This window comes from Panthera tigris, chromosome C2 (assembly GCF_018350195.1).
Source record: "Panthera tigris isolate Pti1 chromosome C2, P.tigris_Pti1_mat1.1, whole genome shotgun sequence".
Lineage (NCBI taxonomy): Eukaryota > Metazoa > Chordata > Mammalia > Carnivora > Felidae > Panthera > Panthera tigris.
The window spans coordinates 54,664,659-54,677,977 of NC_056668.1; the positions used below are offsets into that span (position 1 = coordinate 54,664,659).

General features: G+C 38.6%; 1 long non-coding RNA gene across 2 annotated transcripts in view; it reads left to right on the forward strand.

The window, feature by feature from the left end:
* The window catches only part of LOC122230462, a 31,243-nt gene that overhangs the window by 10,957 nt on the left and 6,967 nt on the right, over positions 1 to 13,319 (forward strand). Inside the window, exons 6-8 of one of the 2 annotated variants that reach the window (XR_006207422.1) lie at positions 3,176 to 3,303; positions 4,657 to 4,872; positions 11,753 to 11,925. This is a non-coding gene — a long non-coding RNA (uncharacterized LOC122230462). The remainder of the gene's footprint in view (positions 1 to 3,175; positions 3,304 to 4,656; positions 4,873 to 11,752; positions 11,926 to 13,319) is intronic. The other variant, XR_006207423.1, reaches the window with a different exon arrangement.

Sequence of the window (13,319 nt, forward strand, 5' to 3'; positions counted from 1 at the left end):
TGACTGACTTATTTCACTTAGCATAATACCCTCCAGTCCCATCCACATTGCTGCAAATTGCCAGATTTCATTCTTTCTCATTGCCAAGTAGTATTCCATTGTATATATAAACCACATCTTCTTTATCCATTCATCAGTTGATGGACATTTAGGCTCTTTCCATAATTTGGCTATTTTTGAAAGTGCTGCTATAAATATTGGGGTACATGTGCCCCTATGCATCAGCACTCCTGTATCCCTTGAAAACTTACCCAAACTTTTGACTCAGTCTTATGTCAGAGGCTCATCACTTCTGAGGCTGAGTTAAAAAATCAGACTATTCAAATTTAGGTGATTGGCATGGGTGCTGACATAGAGTCTTAGTAGTGATAAGTCAATATGAGCATTTTGCCATAAATTTTTCTGATTTTCTTTATTGTGGAACAATACTCCTGACTACTTTCTTTCTTATAGTAATGACCCTATCTTATAAATCCAGAGCTTAGAGTAGGGAGTAACCTCAGATACTATTGCTTTCGTAGGTGAGTAAAAATACCTCACCAAACCTTGAAGGTAATTGATTCCACCCAGTATCCTATGACTTTCCAAAATTGTCATACTGTATAATTTTGAGTGCAAGTATTTCACAGTGATTAGGAAAAAATTGCTTTTAAATAGATATTTTTGGTACTACATAGACCCTACATGAAAGTAGCTATGTTGGCTCCTCAGCTGAAACATAGTAACCTGCACTAAAAAAATAATAGTCCATTTCCATTCTTAAACAATAAAAATACAAAAGGCAAAAACTTTGAACTCTGGATGTCTCTGTTTCTTATGTGGTAAAGGACTTTCATAAGGAATTTTCAGAGGTAATTTTGACTTTGTGAGTGTTTTGCTTTATATGCTGACTTTAGAAATTAACCTCCTCATAAAATCCAATCCCACTTTGCTATTTTGACACTTCTTTTGTCTGAAAGCATTCATTAACATTTCACATAATTGCCCCATTTCCAGAGCAAGTATATAATTTCCTGCAGAGTGAAGACTTTGTGATGCATATCCAATAAAGTCCATCCTGTCTGCTGGTAGTTGATGCCTTAGTCTTACCATGAGCTTGAAAGAGATTTTCCTGTCGTGGATCCTACTGAATCTTGTTGGTCATCTGCAGCATTAAAATGTGACCATCAGTAATGACCATTTGTAATGTCTACTCTTCTTCAGTCATTGTTCCTTTAATGACTTCCTGGCTCTTTTCTGAATATATACTGTTAGTGGCTCTTGCCAAGTCAACATAGAATTTTAAGAAAAATTAAGTAAAGTACTTTCATAGCTTGATTTTTACCAAGATAGTCATGTAAATATGAATCTATTTTTATAATAACATTAGAGAATAGGGAAAGCCATTATAATATACCTATGAGAACTTATATTTTAGTGAAATATGAAGTCAAAGGATGGGCTTGTTGAAATAAGGATATTTTACTTTCTGACTAAAAAAGTAAATTGCACAGAGATTCAAGAAGAATTTTTTTTAAATCGAGTATATATATTTTTTCCCAAAGTGTTAAGAGCAATTATGAAAACAGATTTCATGTCATTATTTTTCAACTGATAGGACTTACTTTTTTTTCTGTTCAAACAAACTACAATTTAGAAGTTCTTTAATATTTATGTGTAGTTGTTAAACACACGGATAATTCTGGTGTTCAGCCCATAGAAGAGTAACTGGTAACTTTTTATATGTAATTCTATTTTAGGTCTTGAGAGAAATGGATTCCTTGGCCACTCTATGTAGACTGTATATATGTGCTTTAGGAAGAGCATGACAAAATCTCCATTGTTTGTTCCACAGTGACAGATATTTCAATCAACAGATCTAAGTTCCAGAAGTTGTGTCTTAGTTTCTTTTTTTTTTCATATTTGTAACTTAACACACTACATCTAAGCCTTTAGTGACCAGCAATCACAGCAATGTTTACATTCAGACTGCTTGATGTCTGGTATCTGCCAAATATTCTAAAATGACGTTTGTTGGCTCTTAAATAAAAAGCATTGTGGCCAGTTGATCTGCTGGTCTGCACAAGCTGAACAGAATTGTTCCTTTTGTACTATTATTTATCCTTAAATTTGTCTTTCCAAATCAAGAATAGTCTGACATTCAGCAGTTGGTTTTTCTTGATCCTGTGCTGGTGGGTGATGCTTTTTTTGTACCAGAAACAAACAAATATGAATAATCATGTTCCATCTTTATAAAATTCGTGAGAGGAAAATCCCTATTAACACATATGCTTGTCTATAAATAAAACTGGTAAATGTCGATATTATTGCTTTAGAGCTCAAAGCTATAAGACATCATCCTATTTTCTTCATTTAGGAAGACTTTTTAAAGTCAGCCATCAATATACCTAAAACAAGAAGCCATAAAAATTAAATTTTTACTTTTTATTAGAAAATATAGGATGAAAAAAAAACCAGCCCTGAAGCTTTATAGACATGGAACCCTTGTAAATTGATCCTAGAAATGACACTGAATAAAAATAGCTACTTCCAGCTCTTTTAAGTCATCTGTTGAAGATCAATTTACGTATTTCTCTTCATATTTATGCATACATAATTCTTCTTTAACAATCATTACCTTCAAGGTGACCACAGTTTCCTATTACTAAGCACCTAATGTGTGAAAGTCTCCACAGAACTTAAAGAGGTTATAGTTGATATTCAAATATTAAATCTATACCTGTTGTTTGTAAGTGGAAAAAAAGATGAGTATTGAGATTGAGTCTGGTGATTAATAGGGTAATAAGAAGAATGAACTAGAAAAAATCAAAACAATGTGTTTGCAGCCTGTTTTAACTTAGGTTCCTCTAGGAACTTAAGCCATGATAATGTTCTTAGGAAGAAGAACCTAATATAAATTTTTTATGCGAATAGTTGACTTGGGGGAGTGAACCCAGGGAATAGGGGAGGGACCCATGGGAATATTAAAACAAGGGAGGAGGGAGAGCTAACCCAAAGGTGTGCACTTGAGTTGGCTGTCCCTGTGGGGAACAGGGGTTTAGTCCTGGTAAGGATGCTTTAAGGAAATACATAGAAGACCCATCAGAATTGTCGATCGTAGACACAGGGGAGAGGAACAACCCAACCTCTACAAACTAGGATTAACATTGGGGGGTGTTAATTTTCTCTTCTTCAGGATTTATACCATGAAGCAGAGAATCCCTGAAACAAACAAGGCAGACACACACTACAGCTGACATGCAGTGCTGTCAAGAGCACCTGTACACAGCCAATGGTTGACTCAGCAATGGTCAGAGCCAAAAGGTGGGCTGATGGGATATGGGAGGGAAATGGCAAATATGCAGTGCCCATCTTTGACACTTACTCATTAGGTGCATCATTTGTACACTCTTTTTTTTTTTTTTAACGTTTATTTCTGAGACAGAGAGAGAGACAGAGCATGAGCAGGGGAGGGGCAGAGAGAGAGGGAGACACAGAATCTGAAACAGGCTCCAGGCTCCGAGCTGTCTGCACAGAGCCCGACGCAGGGCTCGAACTCACGGACCACAAAATCATGACCTGAGCCGAAGTTGGACGCCCAACTGACTGAGCCACCCAGGTGCCCCTGTACACTCTTTTTTTTTAAGTTTATTAATTTATTTTGAGAAAGAGAGAGAGAGAGAGAGAGAGAGAGAGAGAGAGCATGAGTTTGGGAGGAGCAGAGAGAGAGAGAGAGAGCAAGAGAGAGAGAATCCCAAGCAGGCTCTGTGCTGTCAGTGCAGAGCCTGATGCAGGGCTCGATCTCACGAACTGTGAGATCATGACCTAAGCTGAAATAAAAATTCAGATACTTAACCAACTGAGCCACCCAGAAGGCCCTCGTTTGTCCATTCGTAGTACCTGTTTCCTCATCCTAAAGGAGGCAGAGGGTAACCTACCCTGCCTGTTTCCCTGGGTGATCATTTAGGATTTATTAAAGGACTTGGTAGCAATTTACGGAATAAGTCACTACAAAACTGAAGGTAGTTGAGGCTGAGCTAGACCTGAGACATGTAGAAATACAGAGAAAATAGAGAACAAAGAGGAGGTCACAGAAAGAATCTAGAAGGCCACGAGAAGCCTCTGCATCTGATGTGGCAGCTCTGTAGCAACCATGGACCAGGAAAGGAAGATGTGCACAAATGATGACAAATATCATAGTTAGCATCTTGTAAAGTAAATGTGTGAATTTAATAGGTCAAATTATTTACCAGCTGGGATATTAGGAGAATGTTCCTTGTTAGGAATAAGTATTGATTGAACTGATTTAGCAAATGCCTAATATATGAAGACTAATGTCTAGTCTGTCTCTCAGACCAATTTAAGATCTTTTACATTGCAGTCATGTCTGTCTACCCTTTAGCTTTAGAGATCAAATTCACTTTCTTTTGCAGTGTTTTGACAATTGAAAGTCTCCAGTTGGGTTATTAATTTCAGTCCTATTTGATCTCTGAGGATTCAGCCAGCAGCTACTCTCCCATCCTCAAATTATATGACAGTTATACTTTTATTTCTTCAGAACTTTTGCAAATTTAATGAGTGCTAAATGCCAACATTACTTTAAATTTTCTCTGAGCTTTAGTGTAGGTGCATGTTCACGATAGATATCATCAAGGCTAACAACATTCCATATGTTAGATCTTCTTCCAGAGACTTAAAGATATTATGGAAGAACTTCGCAGTGGAGAGCCCGAACTGGTACTTGGAATAAACAGATATCAAAGCCTAACAGCTGAACTTCTTCAAGCAGTGGCCTCTGGGCTTCCCTAATATAGGATCCTAATGGCTCATCCTACTTCCTTCAAGGTACCTCTTCTGGGAGAGATAGTGACAAATACATCACAAAGGAGAGAGGTATGTGACCTAAAACTGCTTATTTAGTCTTCAATTGTGGCATAAATGTTGTAGTAACTTTCTCTGTGACATAAACCTCAGAGAAACTCTTATCTCTCAGCTGTTGACATTCTTAAAAACCTTAATTCTATTTTTGCTTTAACATGAACAGTCTCTGCATAATATCTTTGTGTGTATATGGCATTTCATCCTAAAACTTCAAAAATGTTCAAAGAATATCTAGTTCTTCTGTTATGAGATTCTGTGAAAGTCTGTTCTCCCCATGTGAATGCTTTGGGATCTTAGTATTCCTTAACCTAACATTAGAGTGGCTATAATGTACCAGGAACTACATGGCCTAGGGGACTGAGGGGTAAAAGCTGGGATTGCCTGGATCTTTAAAAGAAGTCCCATTTTGATCTTATGTCACTGTTGATCTTATTAAATAATGATAGAAATTGGCATGAGTGACTTTGGGGATTCTGGGAGCAGGGCAGGGACCTCCAACTCAGCTTCCAGTGGGTAGTAAAAGTCTCACCAAAGACAGCCCCTGGGTAGAAGTGCAAGAAACAGATGGGAAAGTAGAGGAGAGGAGCTCTCCAAATGTACCCTGTCCTTTGCTTCAAATGTCTCCATGTGGCGGGAGAAAAAAATGGATGTGGGAAGTAATGCACAAAATGTAGAAGGCTAGGCAGAGCCAGATGATCAAGGGCCTTGAGTACCTGGCTAAGGCTTGGATGGTACCCTTTGATCCAGACAGAAGAGCCCTGTTGAAATCCCATTGAGAGCCCATTGTCTTCATAAAGTATCTTTTTGTTCATTTTGTAAATTTGTGTCCATGCATCCAACAAGCACAATACTGACCACCTACTATGCACTAGTATGTAACAGGTACAATGCTGGTTATTGAGGATACAGGGATAAGTAAAGCATGGATCCTAGTATCTACTGCGTGTGTGTGTGTGTGCGCGCGCGCGCACGTGTGACAGAAGAGAGAAGGAAACACCAACAATTTTAATAACAATATGTGATATGAAAACATAAAAGAGAAACACTGTTAAGCTCACCCCCACAGACTTCAGGGAAGTCTTTACAAAGAAGGCTTTTCTCTGACTCCAACTTTGTTAAGCTTGGGTGTTCTAGCAACCAGAACTGCAATGAGAATTGTAGATGCAGATAAACTATGACTTTGTGTAGGATTATGGTTCTTTTTCATAGAACTGTCAGCACTTACTGCAACCAGAAGCACACTTCTCTTTGTCACTCTGCAGCAAACAAGACAGGTTTGCTCTGGATGTGGAGTATAGAGCAGTCTCACCCCGTAGGGTTGTGTGAATTTTGATGATGTGACCGCTGGCACCCATAGCATGGAAATCAGAGAAGTGCCGTAGATCAGTGTTTTGCTGCTCCATTATACTATTTGTAATGGGGCATTCTGATTTCTCGACTTTAAAATCTATAAAGACCCCCTGATCTGGGTGGGCTTTAATTTGAAAGAAGTCCTGTGTTACATCATTGGTTTCTTTGATCTGTTATGGATAATTAACCAAACATATCATAGACTTTAGTCTCTGTTTCACACTGCATACCTCATCCCTGCTTCTTTCAACTGAATTCAAACTTTACTCTTATGGACTACTTAGCATTCAACTGAAAGGCACAGATTTCTAAGTAAGGTAAGAATTTCTTCTACGTTGTTTATACTTAGATCTTAAAATTAGGCATGAATGAATCAAAAATACATGGTTTTACTTGATGCTTTATTTTTCTGTTAGGAAAAAATTGTTACTGGTTATTTAAATTGATTTTGTGCCAATATCTATAGTATATATGTGTAAAACAAATGCTTAAAAAAGGTTGTCTTGAAGAATCAAGCTGAGATATTTGAAATAAAAGAATTCACCAAAGGGGCACCTGAGTAGCTTCTGTGGTTAAGTGTCCAACCCATGATTTTGACCCAGGTCATGATCTTATGGTTCATGAGTTCCAGTCCCATGTCGGGCTCTGAACTGGCAGTGTAGAGCCTGGTTAGAATACTCTCTCTCAGCCCCTCCCCTGCTCACTCACTTGCTTTCTTTCCTTCTATCTCTCTCTCTCTCTTTCAAAATAAATAAACATTCAAAAAAGAATTTACTAAAAGTGATAAAATGCAAAAGATTAAGGTCAGAATGTTCTGATAAGATAGTGAAAGGAGGATGAGAAGTATCTGTTTTGAAAAGTATTTGGGGGAGAGGTGCCTGGGTGGCTCAGTCTGTTAAGCATCTGATTTTGGCTCAGGCCATGATCTCGCGGTCCGAATTCCAGCCCCGCATCAGGCTCTGTGCTGATAGGTTGAAGCCCGGAGTCCACTTTGTATTCTGTGTCTTCCTCTCTCTCTGCCCCTCCCCTGCTCATTCTCTGTCTCTCAAAAATGAATAAATGTGAAAAAAAATTAAATTAAAAAAAAGTATTTGGGGGAAATTTATGTCTGAGGGTATATTCTTATTTACACTGTAATTGTTCATCTAGTACACTAAGAAGACTTGTTAGCTCCCCCAAGGATACACTTTGCCCCACTCTGTGTGGAAAAAAGGATTGTGGATGTGGTTTTCTAGCAGAATCAAGTGATCATTGAATTCTAAAATAAGAAACTGAAGTCTGCTAGATATTTACAGTGTCTCAAGGGAGAGTCATTAAGTTAATCTCGTTTTTAATGCCTAAGAAAGGATATCGTAAGTTAAGATTTAATTCTCATTAGGTTCCTATTATTTGGGACTTTGGACAAAAAAAAAAAAAAAAAAAAAAAAAAGTACTGAAAGATACTTTGGATTTTCTGTGTTACCAGTCCCTGACAAAGAAAACTTGAGTTTCCTCACTTCTTGGAAATTTGGAGGAAATCATTTCTGTCAAGAGCAGTAAATTGGTGTCATCTCACACATTTATAAGCATATTTTAATTAAATGATGTAATAAGGTGTAGTGCTGAAAATCATGGTCTCCAGGGTCAAATAATCCTTGATGTGAATACCAGCTTCACTGTTAGCGGTTGTGCACTTTTCTCTGAGCCTTAGTTTGCTACTCTGTAAAATGGGATAGATAGAACTTCCTAGTTTTGTTGTGAAGATTAAATGCAATGTTGTAAAGTCTTGGCAAGGTTCATGGTATGTAGAAAGTGTTCAATAAATATTGATTGTTATTACTTCAGAATACAGGTATAAAAGACAAGTAATTTTCTAGTTTTATTATAACATCATATTATGATGTCTTGTAACACTTAATGTCCTGAAAGTTTGATGGGTCTTAAAGTAAATTAAAGTCCATAGTTGAAGACTCTGTCTGGTTTCAGGGCCCAGCCCAACAGCGTGTTCTATCAGTTGGCCTGTGTTGTCAATTGATTCCTGGATTTAGTTTCCCTCCAGATGATTTGAAGAGACCACAGTTGTATGAATATTTTGATCAATAACCAGGGATCCTGGGTGGCTTCTCCTTGCTGTAGTCAGCAACTGATGTACATTGTACACTAAGGCATTAAAGGTGTTTGTCTTCCTGTGACTGCCAAGCAACTGGAAATTCCCAGAGCCTTGCCTAGGAGTGGAAACGTTTTCTAAACTGTTACAGGACAGCACCCTCATCTTTGAGACTTTGAATGAATCTCTGTAACTGACTTGAAACATGCAAATGCCCGCCCCTCCACCCCCACCCCTGCCACCTAGTGAGAATGAATATCTTTTCTCTAGGAGGCCCCCTAACAGCTACCTAGGGGCCACCAAAGAGCCCTGTTAGTTTGACTTATTTTAAGTTTGGGGAAGAACAAATTGCCTACTCAGGTAAAAACTGTCTCTCAACTTCTCCCAGGCGAGACTGGCCTTTGGGTACACACTCTCTAGCGCTCTGACCTGACTTCCTTACAAAAGAAAACTAGGATCCAAGTTTGTTCCATGTAATTGGAGCTAAAAACATATGTAGCCCTAAAAATCCTGCTATTCTGGTTTTCTTTAACTTTGGATTTGTCTTTCCAACCCGATACTATCTTTCTAAAATATGTACACCTTTCACTGGTATTCAGTTGTGGTATTTATGTATTAAAAACCCCTCCAATTTGGCCCAAATTAAAGTTCCCAATCCATATTTTAAGGCCTCTTTTACTCCATGATCTTAAAATATATATATATATATATATATATATATATATATATATATACACACACACACATATATATATATTCTTTCTTTTGAGATAGACTTTACCCTTGGAGGCTTTCTTTTCTCTGGGTGTTCGTATCTACAGCTCTCTGTGACAGTGCACCCTGTGCCATCCCTCTCTGTTGCGAAATCAGATGTGGCTAGCCGGGAAAGCTTCTCATCTCTTCAGCTGCAGATTTTTTTTTCTCTGTAAAACCTGTTACGTGACTCTGCAGAGGTTTACTCTTAAATTCTGAGTAATGGGGGTTGCTCTTTCTTTGCTCTTGGAATCTTGTAGTCTTTAATTGCATTACTCCTTATCAGCCATGTAGAGTTCAAACTACTAATCCCAACCAATAGGATATTAAGATTCAAACTGGAGATACATAAGCAAATGCACGCTTACAGCTCTATTGCTTTAATACTTTGTTTCACTCGGCATGTCTTCTCCATAGCCAGCCTGGTTCTGTCCTACACACCATCTTTGACGTATGGGGTCCTTGTAATCGAATTTAACCTAGATGAGAAGCATTGCAGAGAACACCTTCTGAAGAGAATAACCTTCTTGCCTTACCTTTCTATCCCATCCTCTATTTTCCTTAGCTGTAATCATTAGAATGTACTGACAATTACAGCAAATCAATGTTACCAAGACTGACTTTGGTAATATTCTCTCTACAGGATGTTAAGGCTTAATATCATTTCAAATTATGGCTTAACATCATTTCTTTTCTTGGAAAATATCACTGTCTTATACAAAGTTCAGTACTTCATTGAACATTCTATTCCCAGTTATATATTTAAAATTTTACTTACTGTTTTGGGACTACCTTACGCATATTTTTTTCTTCTAAACCTATTATGATTAAATTGAGCCCTCCTGTCTGTGCTGTCCCAGCCACAAAATCCCCATTTAAGTCTGCATTTGAAATATTTAAAAAAGCATTTTCCCATGTTTAAATAGACTTCCTTAATTTATATATCCTTTGAACTATTTCATCTAATCATCTGATCTCTAAAAATTTTGTTATACCTTTTTCAAAGCTGTGCTATATATTCTTTTAAAAAATTTTTTTAGTGTTTATTTATTTTTGAGAGAGACATACAGGGGTGTGAACAAGGGAAGGCAGAGAGGGAAGGAGACACAGAATATAGCAGGCTCCAGGCTCCAAGCTCTCAGCACAGAGCCTGACACAGGGCTTGAACCCAGGACTGTGAGATCATGACCTGAGCTGAAGTCGGATGCTTAACTGACTGAATCATCCAGACAGCCCAAAGCTGTGCTATATATTCTTAAAAGCCTAAAACACTTAATGATCACTTACCTCTAATTATGTGAGAACACTTTCCATAACTTTTGAGATAACTGAAAAAATCCCCTCACAATATGTTTCTAAGTAACACAGGCAACAGGTGAAAATATTTAGCAAAGCTGTCTCATTTGTTTAGAACATTATAATGTGAATTAATACAAGACAAAGGTGCCCCTTTTTATTAGCAAAATGTTTAAAGTACCTAATGCTGATGATATTGAGTTATGATAAGCATTTCTGAACATGGCAAGTGGCAGATTATATTACAAACCCCTTCTTGAAAGCAGGATCTCAGTAAATATAAAGCATGTATAAACCTAGAGTTAATATAAAATTTCATAAAATGATAAGGAACTGGGGTGTCTGAGTGGCGCAGTCAGTTGAGTATCTGACTTTGGCTTAGGTCATGATCTCACCATTTGCGAGTTCAAGCCCCACATCGGGCTCTGTGCTGGCAGCTCGGAGCTTGAAGCCTGCCTTGGATTCTGTGTCTCCCCTCTCTCTGTCCCTACCCCTGCCCTGGGCTCTCTGTCTCTCTCAAAAATAAATAAACATTAAAAAAATGCTAAGGCACAATATACAAAGCACCTTATTTCTAGACCTGGTGGGTTACTGGAAAGATCATCTCCTGGGTGTGGGGTTCGGGGGGTATATATTGGAATAGAGTTCTAAGGGCTAAGATGGTAACTGTTGTTAACTTTTTTCATCTGAGATACATTATTTGCCTGTGGGACCTGTAGACAATAAACATATAGATATTTTTTATTCCCAAGATTTTATCACTTTTAACTATAAGGTAAAAAGCCTTTGGTAACTTCTAAAATTCCATCTGGTAATTATTGGTAAGGGGGACTCATTTCTGAGTTCCAAGGTATTTATACTAGCTAAAACTTACTGTGTACATACTATATTCCAGGCATTGTTTCAAAAACTTTTATACACTTTAATTTGTATATTAACCACCTCTGTCCAATGCCACAGACCTAAGTGTAAGAGCCAGGTTTATATCCCAACATTCTTATTCCTTATTGGTCTTTCTCAACAAGGTCATTTGTGGTATGCTTATATACCTTCCACCCAGATGTTATCAGATGTAGATAGCTACGGTCTATGCTATATTCTCAGTTGCCATAACTATTTCTGAAGAGTTAAATTTCAGGAATAGCTTTCATTTAAAAGGTATAGATTTAATATTTATCCATGACTGAGAGTGTAGTCAAAATATTTATCAACCCTTAAGGCAGCAGCACTAGCCAGTCAGTGAAGACACCACCTTATCAGATGCCCCATAAGCAACCAGTGAGATCATATGGATGCAAAGTGATTGGGTATAAATCTCCTCCATGACTAACTCATTCAGGGATGTCTATGTGACTCAAGAAAATTAGCAGGTACGTTTATCATTAACAATGTACATTATATTTAAAGATAGCCTATGGAAATCAGAAGATTGTGGTGGAGCAGGAGGACCCTAGGCTTGCCTCGCCCCGCTGATACAACCAGATAACTATCAAATCATCCTAAATACCCCAGAAATAGACCTGAAGATTGGCAGAACAAACTTCACAGCTAAAGGTAGAGAAGAGGCTACAATGAACAAGGTAGGAAGTGCAGAAATGTGGCTTGGGAGAAAATGGATTATGGCCGTTATTGTGGAAAGGGAGCCACAGTCACAGAGAAGGGCAAGAGACAGGTTCACACTCAGAAAAGTACATGAGAAAAATAAATCCCCATAGTAATTGGCTTGGAGAGCAAGAGGGCTTGAATTTCATGAGTTCTTGCAACCAGTGGGGCTTAAAGCCTGCAGTTTTAAAGGCCAGTGTGCTTGACTCTGGGAGAACTCAAAGGACATTGGGGCTGCTCTTAGAGAGAAGGCTGGCAAACAGCCCACAGACATACAGTTTGGAAACAACAACCTGAAAAGTGCCTGGGGCACACAATGGGGAGGTTAGTTGCTCATCTTGGAGTGGGTCCCAGAGAGGCAGTGTTCACAGAGACTCTTCCAGGAACAAAGGAACTGGCAGGCACCATTTCCCTCCCCTGTTTCTCAGCATAAGCATAGGGCCACCTGTGGGAACCCGTGCAGCACTGACACTGGCTACCTAACTTGCTTTCACCAAGTCTGGCACCCCCACGCTCCCGTGGAACCACTCTTCCCAGTCACACTTGCCTCAGTCCCAGCGTGGTGGGCCCCCTCCTTCAGAAGACTGGCCCAAGCCCCTGCCAACATTACATTTTCCAACCCAGGAGTTTTGCAAGGCCTCAGTTCCAGCAGTGGCAACAGGTCTTATTTCACAAGCAGACTAGAGCACACCTAGTTAAAACGTGCCACATTCAGGCAAGGGACAAAAACACTACCTGCAACAGGCAAAGAGAGCTTCTGCAGACAACCATCCTGAAGGATAAAGCAGCCCGTACACAATAGCAGAGCACATGCAGCACACATTGGAGACATTCCCAGAAGCACCAGGCCCTGGGGCACAGAGGACACTACATGGCAGGGCACTACAGGACCTCTTCTTCATAAGGCCATTACCCTTAAGAACAAGAGACATAGCTGATTTTCCTAACATACAGAAACAGGCACAGAGACTTAGACAAAATAAGAAGACAGAGGAATTTGTCACAAGCAAAAGAACAGGATAAGGCCCCTGTGGAGACCTAAGAGAAACAGATATAAGTAACATACCTGATAGAGAATGTAAAGCAATGATCATAAGGATGCTTTCTAGGCTTGAGAAAAGAGTGGAAGACATGAGTGAGTGAGACTGTTAATACAGAGATAAAGAATAACATAGCAGAGATAAAGGGCTCAATAAAGGAAATGAGAAACACACTTGATGGAAAGAATAGCAGGCTGGAAGAAGCAGAGGAATGAATTCACGACCTAAAAGACACAGTAATGAAAAGTAATCAAACTGAACAAAAGAGAGAAAAAATAATTATGTAAAATGAGAATAGACTTAGGAAACTCAGTGACTACATCAAATGTAAT